Source organism: Microcebus murinus, chromosome 11 (genome assembly GCF_040939455.1).
Source record: "Microcebus murinus isolate Inina chromosome 11, M.murinus_Inina_mat1.0, whole genome shotgun sequence".
NCBI lineage: Eukaryota > Metazoa > Chordata > Mammalia > Primates > Cheirogaleidae > Microcebus > Microcebus murinus.
The window spans coordinates 13364691-13389525 of record NC_134114.1 but is presented as its reverse complement, the minus strand read 5'-3'; the positions used below and the strand labels follow the sequence as shown (position 1 = coordinate 13389525).

General features: G+C 39.3%; 1 long non-coding RNA gene across 1 annotated transcript in view; it reads left to right on the top strand.

Moving 5' to 3' along the window:
• The window catches only part of LOC142873715 (uncharacterized), a 33577-nt gene extending 13842 nt beyond the window's left edge, over nt 1-19735 (top strand). The window contains exon 3 of the long non-coding RNA XR_012921665.1: nt 19656-19735. This is a non-coding gene — a long non-coding RNA (uncharacterized LOC142873715). The remainder of the gene's footprint in view (nt 1-19655) is intronic.
• Nucleotides 19736-24835: the final 5100 nt, after the last annotated feature.

Here is a 24835-nt window from a genome sequence, read left to right as displayed (position 1 = left end):
TAGCATTTTTATTTTTACTTTTTCTCTTTTCCTTTCCTCCATGCCCCAAACACGTGGTATTTATACAGTTACCCATCAAGAAAAGACACTGTGCTGACCTTAGTTAGAGTATAAAGGTTGAAGAACATTGAAATTTATAAATACAAACTGTCCTAATAATTTAACTTGAGAAGAGTCAATGTGCGGTGGCACTCCACTTGCAAGGCAAACTTGTCAGTGCTCCTCTCAGTTCCCTTTCTGAAACTTCCCTGCTCCTGCTTCTTCTCTATGGCTCTTACTATGGCCAACAACAGCATCTAGTCCACTTACTGCCCAAAGTCTCTCACCTTTACAAAAAAATAATAATAATAATAATAATAATAATAATAAAAATCTTCTCTTTCTAAATCCCTACCTTGACTTTTTATCTGATTAAAATTATTTATATTTAGTCTGATCAAGGAAAAAAACTACAAAACCTCCTGGGAAAAATTTGTAATTTAAAATAATTTGCTACTCAGAATAATCTTTGCTTATAAAGGAGCATTCTTGAGTGACTGGCTTATTCCCTGCTACCCTAACACATCCTATGGCATGTTTGCACATATACCCATACACACTCATATTTTATTAAAAAGAGAACTAAATAAAAATAGTCATTCTTTCAGGAGAATACAACGCTGGCTCAACAAACCACAAGTCACAAATCTGAGAGTAAGGAAAGACTTTTAGACTTTATTTTTGGTAAACCACTTGAGTCAGTACCAAAAAAAATGCCATTACATTTTTAAATTTAGTATTCCCTGCTAAAATTATTCAAATAATAAATGTACAGGAAGCTGCTAAATTGATTTCTTTTCATCCAGTTTGGTGGTTTTGACCAACTTCTGTACAGTTATACAATCAATCACAGCCTCGCCATTATCATAGCTAAGTGGTTCAGTTAATACTTTCTCAAATCAATATTTTAGTCATAAACCATCACCTAAGGCTCTTATGATCTTATAATGTTTCTTTCCACTATCATCAATGTTTTCTGGTAACTTTATTCCCCAGAGCTTTGACTTGCCTAAACAGTGGCTTCATTTCTAATTATTAATATTAACAGAGATGGGCTTTCCATTATTGAAAATTGAAATAGACAAATCATGAAAATGAATAAAGCTAATTTTGTAAGATGTTAAGCACATTGACACATAGACATTTAATAAGTATTTGATGAATGAATAAATGAACTAATGAGTAAATTATTAAGAAAATATTTGTAGAATTTAATGTAAAAGAATGATACTTAAAAGAGATTACACCTTTTTTAACCTGGGCATTTTCATCTACTTTAAGCATGTCCGTCTGGTTTTCTTTATAATTATAAATCTATTCCAGTTTTGGATTATGCACCAGGAACTTACTTCTCTCTGTATGTTCAAACACCCTGGTCAGGGAGAACTTACCTTCTGCAAACTACATGCTCAGGCCTTTGCAAAATTGCATATCCATTCTGTGCATACAAAGACAAGAGACAATCCTGTGGCACTTAGCTTACGCCTTGCCTCAAGCTTCATTCTTGTACTTGGTACCCTACAGCTCAGGCTATGTGATGACAGCCTGATCCTTCTTTCCTGGAGCCTTGGGCCCTAGTGATCTTTTATTCCTAGACCCCATAGGTCCTGGGCTTTAGGTTCACTAGGCCTCTTCTCTTGGTTTCTGATCCCTGTTGCCTGATTTCCCTGTTACTTGCCTCAACTGTGCACATTGACTGCTCCATGACCAGCTTTCTTCTCAGGGCCAGAAATCTTGACCTCGCCCAAACCTCAAAACTAATCTCTTGATCCTATTGGGTGCTTTTGCCATATCCAGCACCACCTTGTAAAACCAAGGCACATGCACTCTGTCTATGAGTTAGTGCCTGACCTGGACTTTATCTTTTCTACAACCCAGTTTCAACTCTTCCAACCCCATTTAAACCCTCACTACAATTCCTCAGTCTTCCCTTAGCTTTGCTTTCTCAGTTTTCTCAGTTTAGTGAGCCACTTATTTGGTTCTTTTCAATCTCTTTCATTTCCCAATTACAACTTGGTCCTCCTTTTTGGTCCAGTGCTTCTGAATTGTACAGGAGCGAAAACAAACAAACAAAAAATAAGCAAACAAATGTAAATAAAGCAAATAAATAAAAATAAAAATGTCTTTTTCTTGGATCAAAATACTTCATACTTAAGAACTACATGGATAATACTGACCAGGTACAATTCAGTAAGGATCTCAGGCATAAAAAATAATAACAATGCTTCCACTGCAAGAGAGGAAGTGGGATAGCCTTAAACATCAATCTTTGTGAAGATGTGACAGCCGCCTACTCCCCCAATGTTCTGAGGGCACTTGCTGCAGCTTAGTGCAAATCAGAAAATTTTCATGTTGAGGTGGATGATTCCAAAAAGTAATCTCTCTCAGCATTTGATGCCCTGCAAATTGATTCAATTCTAGCAAACAGAGTCCAGGCCCCACCCTAAGCCAAGTACTTCCTAATTACACTTTAGCTATAGTATGACATTTAGAAATCCAGAAACCAGTAGAATAATGTCCTTAAGTGCAATCAAAGTCATAAAACATGTTTGTGCCTGTGTGTGGAGCAGTACTCTCCAGTCCCCTCTCCCTTCAATTCTGATTACGTATTGCTCCTTTTGGCCAGCTATTTTTGGAAAGGGCACAACAATTTCTCCAAGGCCTTAAGACTTTTTTTGGTTATTATTCTTATTTTTATTATTCCATTCCTAACAAAAGACAGTCATGTCTGAAAAATGGCATGAGAGATGCAAGCAGACACACAAGGATAAAATATGCATGCTGCCAAGCGTGGTGCCTCACACCTGTAATCCTAGCACTCTGGGAGGCCAAGGAGGGAGGATCACTTGAACTAGGGAGTTCCAGACCAGCCTGAGCAAAAGCAAGGTCCCATCTCTACAAAAAGTAGGAAACTTAGCCAGGTGTGGTGGCATGCACCTGTAGTCCCAGCTACTCAGGAGGCTGAAGCAAGAGGATCACTTGAGCCCAGGAATTTGAGGTTGCAGTGAGCTACAATGATGTCACTACACTCTAGCTGGGGAACAGAGTGAAACCCTGTCTCAAAAAAAAGATTGCATGCTATGGGTTTCCACATGTGTCTACTTGAGCATTTCCAGATGCAAAGGGAAAGAGATAGACTGCAGACTAATTAGATGAACTTGCTTCATTTTATATTTTTATAGTTGCTGTGTATTTTTCCCCTAAAACTAGGAAAAAACTCTCATCAGTGAGAAGTGGGAGGTTGGAGGAGAAGTGATATAAAAATCCTGAATAACTGACTTCAAGTATTCCAATTTAGAGTTTTGCAAACCATTTTGGGCATTTCCCTCTTTTTAGGTACAGCAGACAGAAGACTGATTTCCATCCAAATGTTGAAAAATAAAGTTTACTTTCCAAACTGATGAGAGAAGAGAGAAAAATCATGTTTTATAAATTAGAAGTTATATGACAAATGGGATAGCTCTAACCAAAGATATTTCATAGCACTATTTTATATTTGGAATTACAACAGGTAAGTGCCTTGTGCTTCACATATAAGTAGTGCCATGAGAAAGTGGCTTTGTGATTTCTGCTCACATTCCAATCTTTGAAGGGTCCAAAGACAAATGTGACTCATGTAACCCATTTTACACTGTTGAGAGAAATATACTATTCAAAACACATCCTTGGATTTTGAGAGCCAGGATTATAAAAAAAGCCAGGTGAAAACATTGAGGAAGCCTTCACTAGAAAATGTATCATTTATCAAGAGAAAGAAACATCCTTAAATCAAACACCATGATTAATGTGAATAAAGAGGCATATATTGTGTGTATAATTCATCATTTACTTACACAAAAATTATTACCATTTTTGTCACTTAGATGATCAATTGCCATACTCTAGTACACTAACAACCGCCTTCTTCCTATGACATTTTTTTTCCCTCAAGGCAGATTAATCTTGATATTTTTCAAATTCATATTATTTATCCCATTTATATGTGCTCATGAAAATAGCATTCAGTCTTTCTGCTTCAAAGGATATGAAAGAAAAAAGATGAGACAGAGGACCCTTAAAAGAAAAAGAGAAGTCAGAGCAAATAGCCAAGAGAAAAAAAAATCAAATATTAATACTTACAACGATTGAAAAAGGAAACAAAATGGGAAATCAGCAAAAACTCCTCAGTAGAAATTATTCCCAAATGTCCCAATGTAAAAGACTCATGCATGTTACCAAAATTCACTTAGGATTAAAGGGGTACATAGAATCGTTTGCGGGTGATAGAAATGATTGTATCTTGATTGTGATGGTGGTTTTTCATCATGATCAACTGTCAATACTCATCAATTGTACACTTCAAATGGACGCAGGCTATTACCCACAAATTATACCTAAATAATTTTGATTATAAAAAGAAAGCAAAACATTTCTCTATGACATTTAAATAAAAGCTAAGTGCACTAAAAATAAATGGACTGTGAACAATGGTAAACATTCACATTTCCCAAAAACTATTGCCTTAAATGTTCTCTCATACTCCAGTATTTCTTGGTGAGAAATTTTAAAAATCATGATATATAATAAATGTGAGGTATCACTAGCGTCACAGTCATTTGCAATCACAAGAAAAATCACAAGGAAAAGCAAATGTTATGTTTTTTGACGTTTTGTTATTTCCTCCACAACTTAAGAATTCTACCCTATCTATGCTGGAAATGTTGAAATGTTTCATATTTTATGGTAGAATATAGAGTGTATGGATTGAAGATAAGACGCTGAAATGCAGTAACTGTCAAGAACCACGAAAGATCTGAGAATTCACCCTGCTTATAAGCTAACAGGTTAGCCTGCTGAAAGTTTCATGGATGCTGGTAGAAGACACAAGATTCCTGGGTTACAAAGGACAGTTTATTACTCATGGCAAAAGCAGTAGCCATAGTATCAGCAATTTTTGTGCCAGTTCTCCAGGCCTCCATTTTTGCAAGGTGATACAAAGAAGCCCAGATGGCAACTGCGTGCATACTGTTTGTGTTATAGTAGCAGAACCCTAAATTCAGGGAATTTGAATCTTTTATAATGGGCAGTAAGTATCTCTTGCCGCTGCTATATCTTCCCAGGCTGTTCACAACACAGATACCCCTAAAAAGATGGTACGAAATGAAGGGCAGTCAGTGTCTCACTCACAAGACTTGCAGAAATACAAAAGGTCTGTGGAGAATTGTTCTCCAACAATAACAATTCTATTGTTAGAGGAAGCACTTCAGGGTACCTTGAATTCTTTAAAGAAAACTACTATTAACTTATTTAATAACTTCTGGTTCTCCAGATCCAAGTTTTATATTAATATGTTTATATAAAAATATGTATACATTTGCTCAATTTGAGTCAAAATACCAAAACTACACAACAAAATTTATATTAATTGTCTGAAAACAGACATGGGAAGGGTTATCTCACTAGGTAAGGCATGCACCGAACTTCCTTATACGTCACCTCGTCCAATCAATGGCAATCCAACTATTGACATTTCTTTCAGTTGGCTCTTGTCCTTGAATTCATTTCTCATTCATCAGGTAATGGGGTAGAAATGAATCCAGTCTTCAAACCAGCTACTCATAATCACAAGGTACATTTCATTAACATGCTAAGAGTCAAAATTGGAGAGTTTTATTTGGCTTCCAGCCTGTCACTATTCAGAAATAATGTGCCAATATATTTCATTTTAAAACAATTATCCCCTACATCAGCTCAATAGTCCAAGTCAGAAATCTGTACATTGTCCTAGATTCCACTCTAGTTGCCCTTCTCACATGTGGTCAGTTGTCTACTCCCCCCACCTTTGTTTAATAAATAGTTATCATATCTTCTTTTATCTGAGTATCAACTGCACCTCCCATTATGCTGGACACATAGTAGGTACACAATAAAGGTTTGTGAAATTAATAGATACACTGCTTTATCAATATCAGAAAACAATGCACATGGGAATGTTAATTAATACAGCCATTATGGAAAACCACATGGAGGTTCCTCAAAATATTAAAAATAGAACTACCATATGATCTAGCAATCTTACTACTGGCTATACTGTATATATATCAAAAGGAAATAAAATCAGTATTTCAAAGAGATAGCTGCACTCCCATGTTCACTGCAGCATTGTTCCCAATAGCCAGGATATGGAATCAACCTAAGTGTCCATCAACAGATAGATAAAGATACAGATAGATAAAGATCTGTCCATCAACAGATAGATAAAATGTGGTGTATGTACACCATGGAACACTATTCAGCCTTAATGAAGAAAGAAATGTCTGTCATTTGCAACATGATGAAACTGGAGGCACAGAAAGACAAATACCACATGATCCCACCCATATGTGGAGTGCAAAAAAGTTGAATTCATAGAAGCAGAGAGTACAATGGTGGCTACCAGGAGCTGGGAGTGGGGGACAGTGAGATGTTGGTCAAAGTGTACACAATTTCAGTTGGATACAAGGAATAAGTTCAAGAGATCTGCTGTTGTACAACATGGTGACTATAGTTAATAACAATGTATTGTATTTTTGAAAATTGCTAAGAGAGTGGATTTTAAGGGTCCTCATCACTAAAAGATAATAAATGTACATATGTCTATTAGCTTGATTTAGCCATCCCACAATGTAAACATATTTTAAAACATCATGCTGTACGCAATAAATGTATGCAATTTTTGTTTTAAAAAATTAATAAGTTTTTTTAAAAGAAAATACTGTTGAAAATGAAAAGGAAATTTTAAAGCAAAACAAAAAAGAAAACAATGCACAAAGAGAGGTAGAGAAAAATTTATGTTCTTGGCACACATGGGCTCTACCTTTTTAACAATCGTGGATAATTTCACATAAGCAATAATACAAACATACATTTTGTATAGTAGCAAACACAAACCCACTTAAAATGGCAAAATTTTTTCCTCTAGCTCCTGTCAGACAATCTGATGGCATTTATCTGTTTAGACATTAGTTTCTTAGAGCAGGAAGTACTATCACTTCAAACTGCTGCGGACAAAATGTTCTACAAGGTATACGAATCCTAGACAAAACCTTAGCCCTGAGCTACAGGGACCCTGGTGGCCTTCTCAGCCTAGTTAGTTTGACACTGTGAAATCTATGATCATACCAGAAACGCTTATTCATCCTAAAGTATGTCTGTTTACTTAGGGATATTTTGCTTGTAACCAAGTGGTCAGCTTCAAAACATACAGCTGCTATGGGAAGGATAAAAGGAGATTAAAAAAATGTGTTCCTGAAAAGATAAGATCCAGACATGTTAAGACAATTTAATCATTTCAACCTGACACAGTAGTTTTCTCTGACATAGATATTGTGATTACTATTCAGGGAGACAGTGGCTTGTGAGAGTCTTCTTGGAAGAGCCTTTAGTTAGTAGCTGCCCAGTATGGAATTAACCTCAGGAAAAACAATGGCCACACAGAGTTTTCCCACCATACTGTAGACTACTCTAAGGCAAGTAAAACACCAACTGTGTTTTCAGGATTAAGTAAAGACCCCATGCAAAAAAAAAAAAAAAAATATATATATATATATATACACACATACACATATATATTTTAAATTAACTTAAAATATCTATAATTATTTTACACAAATTTTACACAATTTGCTTCTTAAGTACTAACACTCATTCTGTCAAGGATAAAGTATAAAATATTTACAGTTCAAAAATTTTTAAAAATGAAGCACGATTAGAGTTGGTAACTATCAGAAAGCTTATTCAGAAAACAAATTACATTCATCATTCCAACCTTACTGTAAAATATTTTCAGATTTTGATGTAATTTTTCTACATACGGATTAATTTTTATACTTTAAGTCACACAAGTATTACATGAACAAATTCTCATTCTGAAAAACATAAATAAAATAACCTTTCAGCCTACCCACCTTCACACACACCCCTAAGCACTTCTTTCTACACATTTTCATAGAAAGTGCTAGAATGTTAGAGTGTCTACCATATACAGTATCATTTTCTCAATAGCAAGAGCCACCAAAAGTGAAATGGCATACGTCAACGGAGAGTGATTTAGCCATTGCTGGATCACTTGACTGTGATTTGGGAGGGATGTTCCAGAAGAAATTCAAAGTTTGGATGAATGCCTGAGAGTATGAATTTTAAGGTCTCTTCTTGCCTTAATCTACAGGATTCTAACCCATAATTATCTCAGTTCTCATGTGTGTGTGTGTGTGTGTGTCTTTCTCTCTCACACACACATACACACACACACACACACTTCCCCAACTTCACTGAAGCCAACTGCCTCCTAAGGATACTGCATCTCCTCTCAATTGGGGGCTGAAAGCTGTGTTTTCTATCAAACTCCAAATGCCCCACAATCAGGAGTGGAACTAATGCAATAGCCTCCTGACTCCATGGTGCCACTTGCAGACAAATGGTTGCACTCTCTTTCGTAAGTTGCTCCTTTGAGCAGTTGGCAATAAACTCCTCTTCTCCCTCTGGTGCTCTTAACCATCTGGTCACTCAGTAAAGAATTTAGCACTCACAGTCTTCCTTTCATCCCATCCTGCCACCATGCTCAGAAAATTCAACATCACACACATGCACCATCAACACCTCGGCCAGCAGCCCCGTACTCCCCTTACACTCTCTGATCTCGGCCATCACTCCACCCCAAGCACCGCCTTCTACAGTCACACCATGAATTTGGTTTACATTAGACACTGAACTCCAGATGATTCCACAATGACACATGTACACACCCCGTACCTTCAGCTTCCTCCCTTTCCCGCTGCCTGCTGCAGTCCCCTCACCACAACACATCTCCCTACATCAAGTCGTGAGATCTAGTGACACTTCCACTTTCCTTCTGTCCATCAGCCTGCCCAGCTCGCCACACTTCTCTCCATCAGCATGACCAATGTCACCTCCTCCCCCATTTCAACTCCTGGCTCCTGGCTTCATATTTCATCTGGGCTACTCCGACTTACCCTAAGGCCTTGTCTTCAATACCACTTTCTTAGGAAGGACTATCTAGATTTCCAAGCTAGATGAGGGTCCCCTGTTAATTCATCTTATTAGTTCTCCGTACTTTCTTCACTTTTCTTCAAACACAGCAATTATCCGATTTTAAATATGTTGGTGCAAATTTAAACATAGGGCCGTTTATCCTAGATTGTAAATTGGTTGAGGACAGAGATATGACTGTTTTACCCTCAACTATATGTCTCAACTAGCACCATGCCTGGCACGTAAAAGGTACTGCACAAATACATGCAGAGTGACACACACACGTAATTATACATATGAGCACACATACACTAGGGCACTGACACTAAGTTTTCTTCCAGTAAATGAGTATCCATATTATGCAAGCAATGTTAAATTAAAAAAGAACATTTTCCATTTTTTTACAGTCTAACACCACAACTAATTGCAGTTACTCTTTGAAAAATGCAATAACTTTATCAACAGCTTCTTCTTGATTCTTAGGATAGAAAGGTCTAGTTCTCTGCTAAATATTCATCAATTGATAGGGATGCTTGCCAAGAGGCTCAGCATTTTCTGGGGCATAAAGAGTGATGGGAAGCAGCAGGGATAAAAGAAAAGTCGTCAAAGTCCCCTGCAATTCAAAGGTGCCAATGACAGTAGCGCTATAAGAGGGTGTGTAACAAAGGAAGTAGAAGGGGGATCTCAGTTTTATTGTAAAAAGCAGGATTCTTTAAAGATAGCTACATTAGCAATCGGATTTCAAAAATGGTGGAAACAAAAACATTCCCTTCTCATTCAGGGTAGGTGGCACCAGCATAAATTCTCTACACTGGGAAAGTGGAGGAGTCTTACTCCCCTTCCCTTCCAACTACATCCCCCACCCAACACCAGATTCCACAAGATCAACCCTGCGTCCCCCAACACTCTACACATTACTCTGTTCATAGCATCGTCAAGAGGTATCTTCCGCTAATCCTTGGAAGCAGTCTGAAAGAAGAGGCAGATGGGAGGGGAAGAAAGGGGGGAAGTTCACAAGCAGTTTGCACTCACTCCACACACACAAAAAAAATCAATTAACACGAATATATGTGGAGGAATGAATGCCAGGAGCCATCACAGCAATGTGTTTCTTCATTACTCTTTCAACTGGCCAGGGCCAAACCAAGATGTATGAACAGCCTGGGCAGCTGTACACTCTGGCACACCATTGCTATGGAAATGTATCTTCAACACTGATTCAGAGAAGAGGCTGAGAATTGCATGAGGTGGGACCAGGAAGACGCAGGAGTGGAGCACAAAATAGAAGTAACTGTCAGGAGTGCTCATCTGCATGGCCAGTGTCCTAAACTTTAGCCCCAGAGCTGTGTGTCCTACTCAAAACCCCTACAGGTCAGAGGCCCTGTTCCCCCAGAGCCAGTGTATCCTATTCCTTTGCCATTTCAGCCCCACCCCTCAAGGGGCACCAGAGCACCCTCCATTCACGTAGAGTGCTCTCTTTGTAAGGAGCCATGGTAGATTTTTATCCAAATTTACAGACAGATAATCTGGAGCTCAAAGGATTATAGAATTAGCAGAAATAGCTGGGTCTACACACTGCGGGGTAATAGAACAAAAAATAAAAAATAAAAATATACCATTACATACAGTCCCAATACACTGGTATAGGCCCAACAGCAAAATGATTTAAAGGAGTTTGCTTTGGTTTGGTTTTTTATTTTTATTTTTTAGCGTATTATGGGGGTACAAGCGTTGAAGTTACATATATTGCTCATGCCCCCCGTCCCCCCTCGAGTAAGAGCTTCAATCGTGTCCATCTCCTAAACATTGAGTCAACTAAGTAGTTCTTAGTTCAGTCACTTTGGCAGGGTACAAACAAAACCTTTGAAACTACAACACATCTTAGATACAATAAATACCACTGCTGTTCACAGGGCGAGGAAGGTTACAAATAAATTTCCCAGTCCCCCAGGTGTAAAGAAGTGTTCTAACAGGATCTGTTTGTATGAAATCCAATCACTGGACTCAGGCATCTGATATTTCTACTATTTACTCAGAGCAACAGACAAAAAGACAAGGCTTGGACTTTTTTACGTAACACTCTGCCACAGGTAGTCAGGGGAGGAAGGAGTGCAATGTAATTTGATCGTGGATAAATTTGCAAGCAAAGGAGACTAAAAAAGAAAGGCTATGGTGACCCAATGCTCACAGTTTAACTTTTTAAAGTTGTGGGGGAAAGACACAGCAAAGCTTTCTATTTTGGTAAACTTTTGTTCTAAAATTTGAATTAAAAATAACAATACCTAATCATCTCAAAATTACTTAGTCTAAAAACACCACCAAAGGCCTTATAGTGTTTTTTTAAAGAATTCATTCTCATCATTTCTTCCTTGGCCCTGAAAATGATGGTTTAAAAATAGCTTGATTTGCATCTTATTCCTTTACTGCCTTTCTACAAATACATTTTGAAATGCTTGCTTATGGGAAAGCTGTTGCATGCTTAGCTTTCATCATCTATGCAATCTCTCTGCTTCCTTCACCTCAAACTGTCATGTTCTCTGTTTCCAGCAGCATGAAGGACCACCCAATAAGGAATATCTCTTGCTAAACACTGTGTTTAAAACATAGCCACATGTATTTTTAAATGCATAACTGATTTTTCAAGAGAGAAATTTGCCAGAAGCAAGGAGAAGATTGAAAGGCAGATCTGGAAACATGGAGGCGGCCCAGGGGCAGCTCTAAATATGACAAAATGCTGGTGTTATTTCAGACACCAATACAATGCCCCTGACGACATCTGCATTTGTGTAGCTAGAGTACCGAGGGTATTTCTCATATAGCTGCAAGCTTCTGGCTAACATATTATGTCTTCAGGTGAGGGTGAAGTCACGCTGAGCACATACTTGCTGCAATATCCACTATACTATAGTCAAGAATTGTATTTTTACAGCATGCATGTATGTAGCTTACATTGTTAAAAAATCATTGTTTCAGAATAGAAAAAGTGTTATAAAATATTAGGTTGAACCATATGAAGTTGCCAATGTTTTATTATTTTTAAATGACAAAATTCTCAAATGGGAATCTTGGGTCCAATAAGTTTGCTTTGCCCTGTACAATTGACCCTTGTCCTCCACAAGCTTGGAAGTAATTCATTTATGTCTTAGTTCCTGATGTAAGTATTGGTCTCCCAATTTACGAGAGCATCTCCCCTAGGAATCACCACTCCCTCAAGTCCCTCTTCTCCTTGCCTTAGTTAGACATCCAGTCATTGAATTCCATCCAGTTTCCTCTAGATGGACCTATGGGGAGAGAAAAAGTATCCAGTCCATGAGTGCAGTTGAGGTTGTTGAAGGAGAGGCAGGAAGGAACTTAAACCTCACTAGGGCAATTCAGATGGAGCCACCTCTAAGATCATCAGAACTTTCATATTTCCAAGGATGATCAGCTCATGCTATATGATGATAAGAGAGGCTCTATAATTTTGTCCGCTTTGTATTGTTACATAAGTCCTCTTTCTGTTCTCTAACCTTGGTGTGTGCAGGGCCCCAGAGAGGAAGTTATGGAAACAGGAGAAACTTCTTTCCATATTTATTTGTGTGGCATCTTCAATTTTCAACCATATACCAGATGTAAGGAAGTGTTTTTTTCTCTAGGGCCATCTGTCATCTTGGAGCTAGGATAGACTCACATAATGATATAGTAGAAAAAAAAAAAAAAGAAGAAGAAGAAGAAGTAAAGTGACCTGGGTTTAAATCCTGTCACCCGCTGTTACTGACTGTGCTTCACATCTTAAGCTACAGTATCCTTGTTTCTAAAGTAGAACTTGGGAACCATGTCTATCCATGTAAATTCACTGTAGGAGTCAAGTAAAATAAAGTCTGTTAAGTATTTTGGAATTCCAAGTTACACTATGTTGTCAGGGAAATTTACATAGAGAACGGAGTTGGGATATCATGATGTTAGGAAAAAGCAGAAAACCAGAGTCAGCCAAAATTAGGAGCTCTAGAAGTTCAATTCCAGAAGGAATATTTATTCAGAACACATCAAAGGATCTACTGAAATTGCAAACACAGTCACCATACTTAGGGATAATGACAACTAATTCCTTGGAAGTAGGTCCTCTGAGTCAATGGACACTTCCCACGTCCAACAGGCTCTAGATTATCATCACCTTCTGCACCAGGGTTTGCAGGGGAAGCTCCCTGTATACCCTGTACATGCATGGAGAAAAAAGGACAGTCAAGTTTTTCATGTGGGTTGTGTGGTCACAAGACTTCTAAGGTCCCATTATGACCTGTAAGATTCGATTTGAAATATTTAAGTATTTCCTTATATAAGAATCACCTTAACAAATACTTATCATATTGAAAAAAAAGTTGAGCGATAATTGTAGCTATTGGAGTATTGTCTTTATATAATAACTACATATGACAGGAGTGTAAGCTGCCAGGGAATATAATTCTGTTTGAAATTTTAGCACACGAATTTAATTTTTAAACTCAGTTTGTCACATATGTCCACACTTTTCTTTGTGATGGTCTTATGCAAAGCTCCTGGAACAGGTGAAAACTCCCTTATAGAATATGAGACTAGAAGAACACAGCTGCCCCAGACTTCTTAAATGTTGACCCTAAAGGGACTTCCAGTTACAGGTAGAATGCAAGTGGTTACAGGAGAACACATCCCTGTTACCAACAACCAAATAAAAGGCAAATTCATTGCAAAAATAAATCATATTTAAAGAGATGGGGGAGGGGGGCGGATATATACATACATAATGAGTAAGATGTGCACCATCTGGGGGATGGTCATGCTGGAAACTCAGACTTGTGGGGGGAGGGGGGAAAGGGCATTTATTGAAACCTTAAAATCTGTACCCCCATAATATGCCGAAATAAAAAAAAAATTAAAAAAAAATAAAGAGATGTGTGAATTGTGGAAACAAATAGAATTAAATGAACAAAAATTCCAGAGAACAGAGAGTTCTCCTAAAGTGAACTATCTTTCATAGGTTGTTTCCCTGGGGCATTTCCTGATTCTAAGCACAAATCAAACCTAGTTCATGCAGAAGCACCTGTAAGAGGAAAAAGAGAAACCAGCAAAGCTTTTGGCATTCATCCAAGTGACCACAATGATTAGGAAGTAAAAGTATCCCTAAATGCTTGGCCGGTGTTCCTTATAGTACCTTTTTCGAATTCTGAGGCTGAACACAAGGTTGGAGAGTTTCTGTAAAATAGATTAAGATGTCCAATAATCCCATAGTAATTGGGAAAGGGGTCTGACTCAGAAACAAGGCTGGCCTTTCCAAGATGTTTATCAAATTTGGATGTGGTGTAAAGCAAGATGCCAAAGAACAAACCAAATCTTCTACCATGCTTCAGAGCTCCCAATCAAAAGTACGGGAGAGTCAGGGCTGAGGAATAAAAGCAGAGGTAGAAGAAGTAAAGGGAGTCTTACTAAAATGTCAACTCAGTCTTGATCCAACTCAATCTCCCTTGGATTGAGGTGTGAGATCCTCACCTTATCTGCCTGACAGAGGAAAGATGGAGCTGAGTCTAGTAGAAGTAGCATGACACACAGTTTCAACACTTGCTTTTGTGCATAATATGTAGCATATGGCAACAAATTACTAACACAAAAAGAGGCAAGGAATTGTGATCAACTGTCAAATGAAACAAACAATATAAGCAGATGCAAAGAAAAAGATGGATATTGTATTTAGCATCCAAAGACTACATTTTTTTTTTTTTTTTGGAGACAGAGTCTCACTTTGTTGCCCAGGCTAGAGTGAGTGCCGTGGCGTCAGCCTAGCTCACAGCAACCTCAAACTCCTGGGCTCAAGCAATCCTGCTGCCTCAGCCTCCCGAGTAGCTGGGACTACAGGCACGTGCCATCATGCCCAGCTAATTTATATATATATATATATATATATATATATATATATATATATATATTAGTTGGCCAATTAATTTCTTTCTATTTTTTATAGTAGAGACGGGGTCTCGCTCAGGCTGGTTTTGAACTCCTGACCTTGAGCAATCCGCCCGCCTCGGCCTCCCAGAGTGCTAGGATTACAAGCGTGAGCCACCGCGCCCGGCCCCAAAGACTACATTTTTTTAAAGTAGATTTAGGGAGTACATATGGCGTTTTGTTACATGGCTAAATGGTATAGCGGAGAAGGCTAGGCTTTTAGCACACCTGTCACCTGAATAGTGTACACTGCACCAGATAGGTAATTTTTCATCCTGTACTCTCATCCCAGCCTCCCCCTTCTAAGTCTCCAATGTCTTTTATGCAAAGACTACATTTTGAAACGTTAAAGAAATTGCAAGACAATATAAACGAAAGTGACAAAAAGATGTGAAATTCAGTCAAAGAATTGGAATCTGTAAAAATTAATCATCCTAAGACTGAAAAATACAAGATCTGAAACTAAGTCCTCATTAGATGAGTTTAACAGCACAGCTGAAGATTGGTTAAATGATCCCAAAGACAGGTCAGCATAAAATATTTGACTGAAGCATAGAGAGAACAAAAAAACACACGTATCGATCACATGCAAGTCATCGTGCAAAACCCTGTGTCCTTATTATTAAAGTTACTGAAGAAGAAAGAAGGAACAGTGCAGGATAAATATACGAAGAACACATGATCAAGAATTTTCCAAAATTCTTAAAGCGAGCAACATCCACATTCAAGGATCTCAGCTAACTCGGGATAGATAGAAAGGAAACCACAACTAGGCATCTCACAACCAAACTGCTGAAGACAAAAGCCGCTGTCTGACGCTAGTGGTCTGGATGGTCAAGGTGCCACAGTCCTTATTTTAAACCGAAATGAAAGGTGCTACAAATTACCTTTGTAATACTGCTAATTTAAAAGGGAGATTCACTTCAACAAGTTCGAAACGAACACGTGAAAGATGAATAAATCGCACTTATCATTTGAAGATTTTAGCTGCTCTTCAAAACAAATAGAAACCATTTGTTTCAAATTGTCCTCTAACCAAGACAAAGGAAATCAATTTCAAGAGGAAGTTCCATGCCTGAAAAATATATGTCAATTGGCACATGGAGAAAATAATTCAAAAGGAGTAAACAATATTGTCTCAACTCCTCGTATATTGACTTTAGAATGCATAGCTAATCACTACAGAAAGCTTGGCTCTGGTTCTCAGGATAACAGAGTACTACTGAATCAGGCACAAATTGGGGCTGGAATCAGAAATAAAGATCCAACATTATTTACTGAGCCCTTAACAGATGCCAGGCTTTATGCTAAACTCCTTATAAAGATCATCCTGGCTAGGAAATGAACTGTTCATAGATGACACATGGGTATGAAGATAAAGTCATTTATTAACCCGAACCTTCATAAGGTAAATCATTTCAGACGGCCCAATATCTTCAAGTCCATTTCAACTCTTTTGTCCTTTTCGAGAGATAAACATTCATTCCAGCTGCCAGCTTCTGGATTTGTCTGGAGTGTTGCGAATCCCAGTGGAATCAGCCTGGTTCCCCGCTACGCCCCTTCTTCAGGTGTTTGCTCTGCCCCCCTCCTCCCTCTTCTCAAACTGCTCACCCCCTCCCTTCCCTTGCACCACCTCCTCCCTATCCCCATGCCTGGCTATGAAATGGGATATAGACCCCTGGCTTTGTCCTTCTCTTCCAGGACACAAGTTCACTTCCTCGATTGCTTCTCCTAATCATTTTGAGAAACAGGGGTAATTAAAATCATAAACATGAAGGGATTAAAAAACTCATCATACGCTTGCAGCCATGCTTCCTGGAGCCCTCCTTACTCTACATCTGAAATTGCAACTAAGAGCAGTTGGGATTCTGCCCCCTACTATCAATCACCTAATTTATCTCTGGGTTCTATTTGTTGATTAAATTGAATCCTGCTGATGTCGTAAAAATCTGATGTTTCCTGGATCCAAGTTCTTAATTCACAACTCTGAGGCCCCCCAGAAAAGGTATCTGCTGACTTTACCAACTATTTCCTGCCTAGCATGGGAATCTCCAAGGTAAACAATTTACTAGCACTTGGTACCTCTCATTCCTCTGCCTCCTTCGAGGAAAAAGAAAGGAGAATTTGGAAGCCAAAGATTCCCAAAGCCTAAGAAAGTGAGATTTTTGTCCTCTTTGGACAGGCCCAGGTACCCATTTCCCATAAATAAAGCTACACAACAAGAATTTTGCCATCTGTTGAGAAATTCCTGAGCGCCTAGCTTTCAAACCAATAATGTATATCTCCCCTGCTTCACTCAACTGAGTCATTATCTTTCCAAACTAGACACACAGGAGCTATCTTTTCTTCCTTCTTTCTCCTCTACAGTTGATCTAAGGTCATCCTTTATTTCCCTACTTATTTTATAGCTCCCCCCCCATCCTCACATTTTCTTTTTTTTATGTTGAATATATTTGCTAGTCACATATTGTCAATCTTGAAGTAGCTTGGAAGAAACTGATACCAGCTGATATTTCAAAGGTTGACTTTCTATACTGCTCTCTAATTTCATTTTAATGATTGTTCATTCTATCGTTTTAGGTTAATACTGTTCTTTCCTATCTTAAATAACTTTCTTCCCTTAAGGCAAAGTTTTTCCAGCAGTTCCTGCTTAACTCTTTATAAACACAATAAGACAGGCAAAGAAGGGGTACTGTATATCTACCTTCCACTGCTCTAGCTTTGATGCCTGGCATTGAGCATGAAAAGCAAACAGAGAGGAGCACAGCAGTCAGCAACTTTCACCACTTTTCATCTCTTCTTCCCCATTATCAAATCTGTCTAAAGAAGACATCACTCTGACTGCTGGGAGATGTCAGGCCTCAGAAAGGAAGTTTAAAATTATGTAAGAAATGAGATCAATGACCTCCATTTCCTTGCCTCCTTGGTAAATAATTTGTGGTTTTCCGAAACTGGAAGCATATTTTACAGTTGAAGCAGGCTTGGCAGTAAATTGTCCCAAGGCTCATAAAAATGTGCACACAGGGTTTTGCAGACACCAAATTAAATAACTAAAGTGAAGTGAAACCAAAACAGAGCAGAAGCATGTATGCACGTGAATATCCCAGTCCCAGAACTAACTACAGACAGAGTCGTCTGTCTTTTACTGTGTACCATAAATTCTAGAATATTAAACAGTTCAGTGATAGGTAAGCTGTTCAAGTTGCTCTTTTTTTTTAACCCCCAAAATATTTCTAACACCAGTTTTGACTGCCTTAATGAAAGACATGGCTTGGATTTGCAGCCTGGAACTTAAGAACAATTTGGAGCCTAGCAAAGCCATTGTCCTCTGCGTCTGCACTTGCTAAAGGAGGCAGGGACAGGAAGTCAGAGCTGGCAGTAAAGTGGCTATGAGGATAGGGCTGAGGTGAGCACAGCTCCAGGCTCCAGCATTGAGGAGAAAGAAAACAAACAAACTTGGGGATCCCAGCAGGCTACAAAACATAGAGAGTAAGAAGAAGTTGGCTCAAACTTAGATACTAAGCATTCACTTTTATTTCCTTTCCCAATAAAACATTAAGTCATTGTACCAAGACCCTCTTTATCAGAGCACAACCCCACTGTAAGTCAAGGAGTATTTCTCTATATTATACAGAGTGAGAGAGAGAGAAAGAGAAAATAAAGAAAAATCTAAATATCCATGGCTAAACTTGAGAATAAATTTGGGTAATGACCTTTTTTTCCCCAACAAAGAAGCTAGCAAAGAAACAAGCACTGACAAAAACAAATACCAAGCACAATCTTATACTTAAGATTTTCTATTTTAATTTAGTTTATTATAACTTCTTATGAAATAAATTATTTGCCAGAATGCAGGTTCCTTGGGGGCCAGGAATGTTCAGACATTTATGGGTCTGTCCTTCAGGTCTAATAGAAAGTTGTTTGCTCAACGTTTGCATGAACCAGTAAGCAGCACAAGTGCAGTAGAAAAACAGAGAAATCTTAGAATAAAGGCTGACTGGTGTTGGAAGTTGAATTGCATATCTGGAAGGCATCTCTTCCTTGATTTGTGACTTTAAGGGTGAGTGGACATTTTTGAAAAGGTACATGGTGGTTTCTTTGTAGTTCAGCACGGAGTCACTGGGGACTCATGGTGTCCAGACACAGGGAGCAGTGTGGGTGGCAAAGGAATCTAAGGGGGTGAGGGCAGTAATAGCCAGCAGGTGGTTCATGATAACTGTTTGATCCAGCCAGATACTTTCTTAGAATTCTACAAGACTGGCACTTTATTGCCTATGTAGTCATTTAAATCCTCATGGGCCTTCCACTTGTTCGACCTGAACTTTAAATCACAAAAGAAGAAGAAAAAAATGGATGGAAGAGATTTGCTGGTGAATAACCATCTTTTCATGAGCTTCCTTGAAAAATAAAACAAAATTAAAGTTAAAATAAAACAAAATTAAAAATTAGACTGATAATATTGACATCCCCCCTCCCCACCCCCTCCATCCTGAACCTAGGGGGGAAAAAAGTTAGCATTAAAGACCTGGATAGGGGGTGGCAGAGAAATGGAGTGTTCCTTTTGTGTTGCCTCTTTTGATCATTTCACTGCATCTACTTTATTTTAATAATGTGTCCAAAGACTGATTCAACCTCTCTCTCCCACTTTAATAAAGGTTCATTAGTGGATTAGGAGAGATTTGAAACTGAGCCCAGTGGAGTCAGCAGAGACAAGTTCCAAACAGCCATACAGGGCATTTTGAAAAATGCCAAGCCAGCAACCTGGAAAAGATCCACCCATAAAACGTGGGTGTGCTTGCGGATGTGAGCCCCATGGGACAGACAGAACACCCCTACTTCTAAATGGGCAGGAGGGGCCACCTGATCCGCTGAAAATAAGCAAGGCAAAGATTGCTGTGTTCACTTCGAGCCAACCTTGGCAAAATAAACAGAGCCCATTGGCATGGAAAATACAGGGGAAACTGATGATCCACCACACATTATTGTAATAAAAATAAGCAAGTAGGTACTTGGCCTGTGCTGCTCTGGGAGCCCACCATCCTCTTTGAAATCTGCAAGTCCTTCTCAACAGAAGCATGTCCCACAGTCCTACCCAGCCTACAAAGATCACTCACAGACGCTTGCAACAATGCAAATGCTTCACTCATGAATGTACATCTCAGCTCCTTCTAAACCTTCTCTGGGGTGAAACTAGGGAGAGAGTTGTTGGCTTCTTCCTTTTTCTCCTATTTCCGCAGGTCTTTCCAAAATTATTTCCAAAACTGATGACATATTTCAATATGTAAGTAAAAATACTACAACTTCTATTGATATTACCAATAATGATAAGAAGCTAACATTTAAGATCTTATGACTGTTTCTAAGAACTTTACAGCTGTTTGGTCATTTAATACTCAAAACAATCGTGTAATGCACTATAACCCACACGCTTGGTTGTCTGACTCAACCCCCTTTTTCTACCAAATTCAAGCAACTGTGGCCAAGAGACAGGATTTGGGCCCATAGGTGAGATTCTGCTTGTTGGAACTTTGAGGAAAGCTTTGATTTTCTGATACGAGGGCTGACCCAGCCAGAGTTCTCTCAGTTCTCTCTCCCCTTCTTTCTGTATAGAAAGTAGAATCACACACAGTGTGGCAGAGACAAAAGAGCCCCATTTCTCTGACACTACTGGCCAGCAGCACCTGCTGTCTGCACTGCTCTTTGTCTAAACTGCAGCAAATAACAGTTGCTGTAACTTGCAGGCAAAGGTATTGCTGTCAGGTGCTTTTATCTTTGCCATCTACAGATGAGGAAGCTGGGACACAAAAAGGTGACACAATCTTTCCGAGATCGCCCAGATGGCGAATAGAAAAGCTTGGGTTTAAACCCAGGATGTCTTTCCCCAGAGACCATGTTATTAAGCACTATGGCACGCTGGGATGCTCATGGTAAATATTAGTTTAGAAATATGGACACGTTTAAATCACAATAAAGTGGGGCTTTTCCCTCACATTTCAAAAATATACTCATTATGATAATTTATCGATAGATGAATTAATCAGTCAATTGCTCAATCAATAGATAATAGACAGATAATTTATTTCTGAATATGGTTCTTTACCACTAAATACTTCAGAGCATACCCTAAGTAAAGGGATATTCTTTTATACAACCACTATATACTTATTAACTTCATACATTTATATTGATACAGTGATTCTATCTAATCTACCAGTCCTATTCTAATTTTGTCCATTGATAATTTATTTCTGAATATGGTTCTTTACCACTAAATACTTCAGAGCATACCCTAAGTAAAGGGATATTCTTTTATACAACCACTATATACTTATTAACTTCATACATTTATATTGATACAGTGATTCTATCTAATCTACCAGTCCTATTCTAATTTTGTCCATTGATCAAATAATATCTTTTATTAAATTTTCTCCCTCCAGTGCAGAATTATGGGAACTTCATAGTAAAAGCTCTTTTTGTTGTTGTTGTTTTTTCTGCTGCTGTGGTGGTTGTTTATGTATTAATTCAAATCTTTAGTGAATACTTTCAGCCTCTTGAATAGGGTCAACCATGAACAACCCTTCTCAGGACTCAGACTTCCAAGAACAGTTCACTCTTGACCTAACCCCTTTCCTGTCCACCCTCTGTTTTATCCTTCCCACTCCCTTTTGTTGCAGGAATTAACAGAAGGTGATGCTGACTTTAGACCCAGGTAAGCTGGGCTCCTGCGTCAGTCCTCAGGCTTCAGCGCCCCAAACTGCCCCATTCCTTCCATGACACTTTCTAAGACCCCCACCCCAACCCTCCAGTGCCTGGGTATGGCTGGAGCTGGTAGGGTTGTCTGGGCGGGTAGCCTGCACCAGCTGGGGACTTGCATGTCCCACCTCCCTTTCTCCCTTTTAGTGTTCCTTCCAACCCACCACCTCATGCAAGGGGTGGACCCAATGCTCTGAGGAGCTGCAGAACTCACGCCTGCAGAGTTGCCCTGGGGCCCTGGGACTGAGCTCCAGTTCCAGGAAAGCAGCCTGGTGAGTGGCTCAGTTCTGCTGACTGGCACAGGATTGCTGCCATGGGACGGTGTGACATGGGGCTGCCAGAATGTTGCTGACATCCTGATCCTGAGGGATTCTCAGTCATTTGGACACAGGATGAGTTCAGGACTCTGGGCTCCCAACAGCCCTCAGCTGACCCTTGAGTCTGAGCTGCATGTGTGGCTCCCTGCATCCTCAACCACCCCGCATGCTGCCACCGGGGTGCTGCCTCTGGTCCACAGCACCCGAGGAGACAGGCAATCTTTGCCCTGTGCACCCATTGCTGCTCGAACCCAGGGCCGTCCCCTCATCCCTCTGCAGGCTCTGCACCACAGTCCTCAGGGGCGGCTTCACACATGTCCTGCAAGGGCTTTCTAGATTGCTGCTCTGCAACACTTATAGGCCCTTCCAGTGTGTGTCTATTCTTGCCTCCAACAGATGTAGTGGCTTTGTGCTCTCCCAGGTTAAGCTGCACCAGCTAAGGGTCACGGATTCCTCGCATGAATGGGACCACTCTTCTTGCTCTACCTGCAGGCCCGTCCCCTGTCCTCCCCACTGGAGACAGTGTGAGGAAACCAGGAGTGCAATCAACACAAAAAGAGATCACATTTTAGGAATACTGTGACTACAGCCTGAAGAGTTCAAGAGAAGACATAATTGAAAACTGTGTTGTTCTATATTTATAGCATAAAGTCCCAAATGATAAATTTAACATGACCATAAAATAAAGGCTTGCACACGTTTTCCTGCATGCTCTGTGCATTTGTGGTCAATCTTCAGAAAAGCACAGACACAACCTTTGAAAGAGCCATCGGAAGCTAGTGTTCACAGGCAGCAGGATGGATGATGACGCAGCGCCGTGAGTAATGGTGTAGCCAGCAGGAAACAAATGGCATCGGGCACCTCAGAGGGAAGAAGAGCTGTAACGTTTCGGCACAGACAGGTTCTGACTAGCTGCAGGACTTGAATGATAACAGCATCGTTACCTTTTTCTCACAGTGGGAGATATGAAATTACCTGGGAACAGCACATTTCACACTATATAAAGAGATGATTCCTAGATCTGAAGGGAAATAGATGGTGTCTGGATACCGTGAAGAATCATCAAGTACTCTGGACAATAAACATATCGGTGCCTCTGCGCTACCCACCATTCTGTATCTCCCGTGATAAATCACTGAATATATAAAGTTTGTAAATATGTGTTTACGAATTTTGCGCAGTATTTTTATAATAAATGGAATTGCTTGTATAAACAGGGAATCCACGAAAAACATTTTCCCTGGGCGCCACATGCCCTATAGGGCTGGCCCTAAAGCAAGACATGGAATACAGACGTCTGCCATGTCCCAGTTCTGAAAAGTGCATGACAAAGGATGAGAGCAGTACAAAGCTGACTCTGAGATTTTTATACATCTTGATCAAGTCTCATTTCTTTTTTTTTATTTCAGCATATTATGGGGTTACAAATTTTAAGGTTTCAAATAATGCCCTTTCCCTCCTCCCCCCACAAGTCTGAGCTTCCAGCGTGACCATCCCCCAGATGGTACACATCTCACTCATTATGTATATATATACCTGCCCCCTCCCCCTCCCACTTGTCCAATACCCAATTACTGTAGTTCCTATGTGTCCACTTAGGTGCTGCTCAGTTAATACCAGTTCCTGGTGAGTACACGTGGTGCTTGTTTTTCCATTCTTAGGATGCTTCAACTTAGTAGTATGGGTTCCAGCTCTAACCAGGAAAATACAAGGTGTGCTATATCACCGTTGTTTCTTAGAGCTGAATAGTACTCCATGGTATACATATACCACATTTTATTAATCTTTTTAAGAATCCTGGATCTGGGTGATAGGCACACTCACAACCCTGACTCAAGCATAACAAAATCGATACATGTAACCAAAAACATGTATACCTCCATAATATTTTGAACTAATAAATAAATAAATAAAAGATAATAATTCCCCATTTAGATATCGTGTTATTAGGGGGAAATAAGAATCATGAGAAGTAGAAAAATTACACCTGGAGAATTTGTCTGGAATACAATTCTCATTTTCTGTGACAGGCAGAAATGTCAGTTGAAGCTTGACACCAGTGCAGGAGAGACTCTTGACTTCAGCCCCAATGAGTAAAGTCCCCAAGGCCACATAAACACCCTTTGAACAAAGAAGAAAAAGTAGGGAAAACGTGGCTATGCAACTGTACCACTTGAGGAAATAGCATACAAAGGGACAGGCTGCCACTGTAACTAGAGAATGAACTAGACGGTAACATCACTGCAAGCTAAGAAGAAGGACAGTTCACCATGATAAGATGGTTCTGTGGCAATGACTAGGGAGTAGTTTCATTCAATATTAAAACAAAACTTGGAAAACCAGTTGATCTGTTTTGAGGACTGGTTGGGTCCTAGTCACCTGTTCTTTGGAAATTGCTTCATTTTCTCTGGGACTTTTTTTTTTTTTAAAGTATTACAGGGGTACAAATGTTTTTGGTTACAAGGATCACTTTTGTACTGCTTGAGTTAGGATGGTAAGTATGCCTATCACCCAGATAGTATTCAAGAAAATGCAAATTAAGACCACAATGAAATAAGAGCCATTCTTACCCCAGTTAGAAGGGCTCTTATGAAAAAGTCCAAAAACAATAGATGCTGGCATGAATACAGAGAGAAAAGAATGCTGATACATTGTTGGTGAGACTGCAAATTAGTACAATCTCGATGGAAAACAGTATGGAGATTCGTTAAGGAACTAAAAGTAGACCTACCATTTGATCCAGCAATACATATATTGGGTAT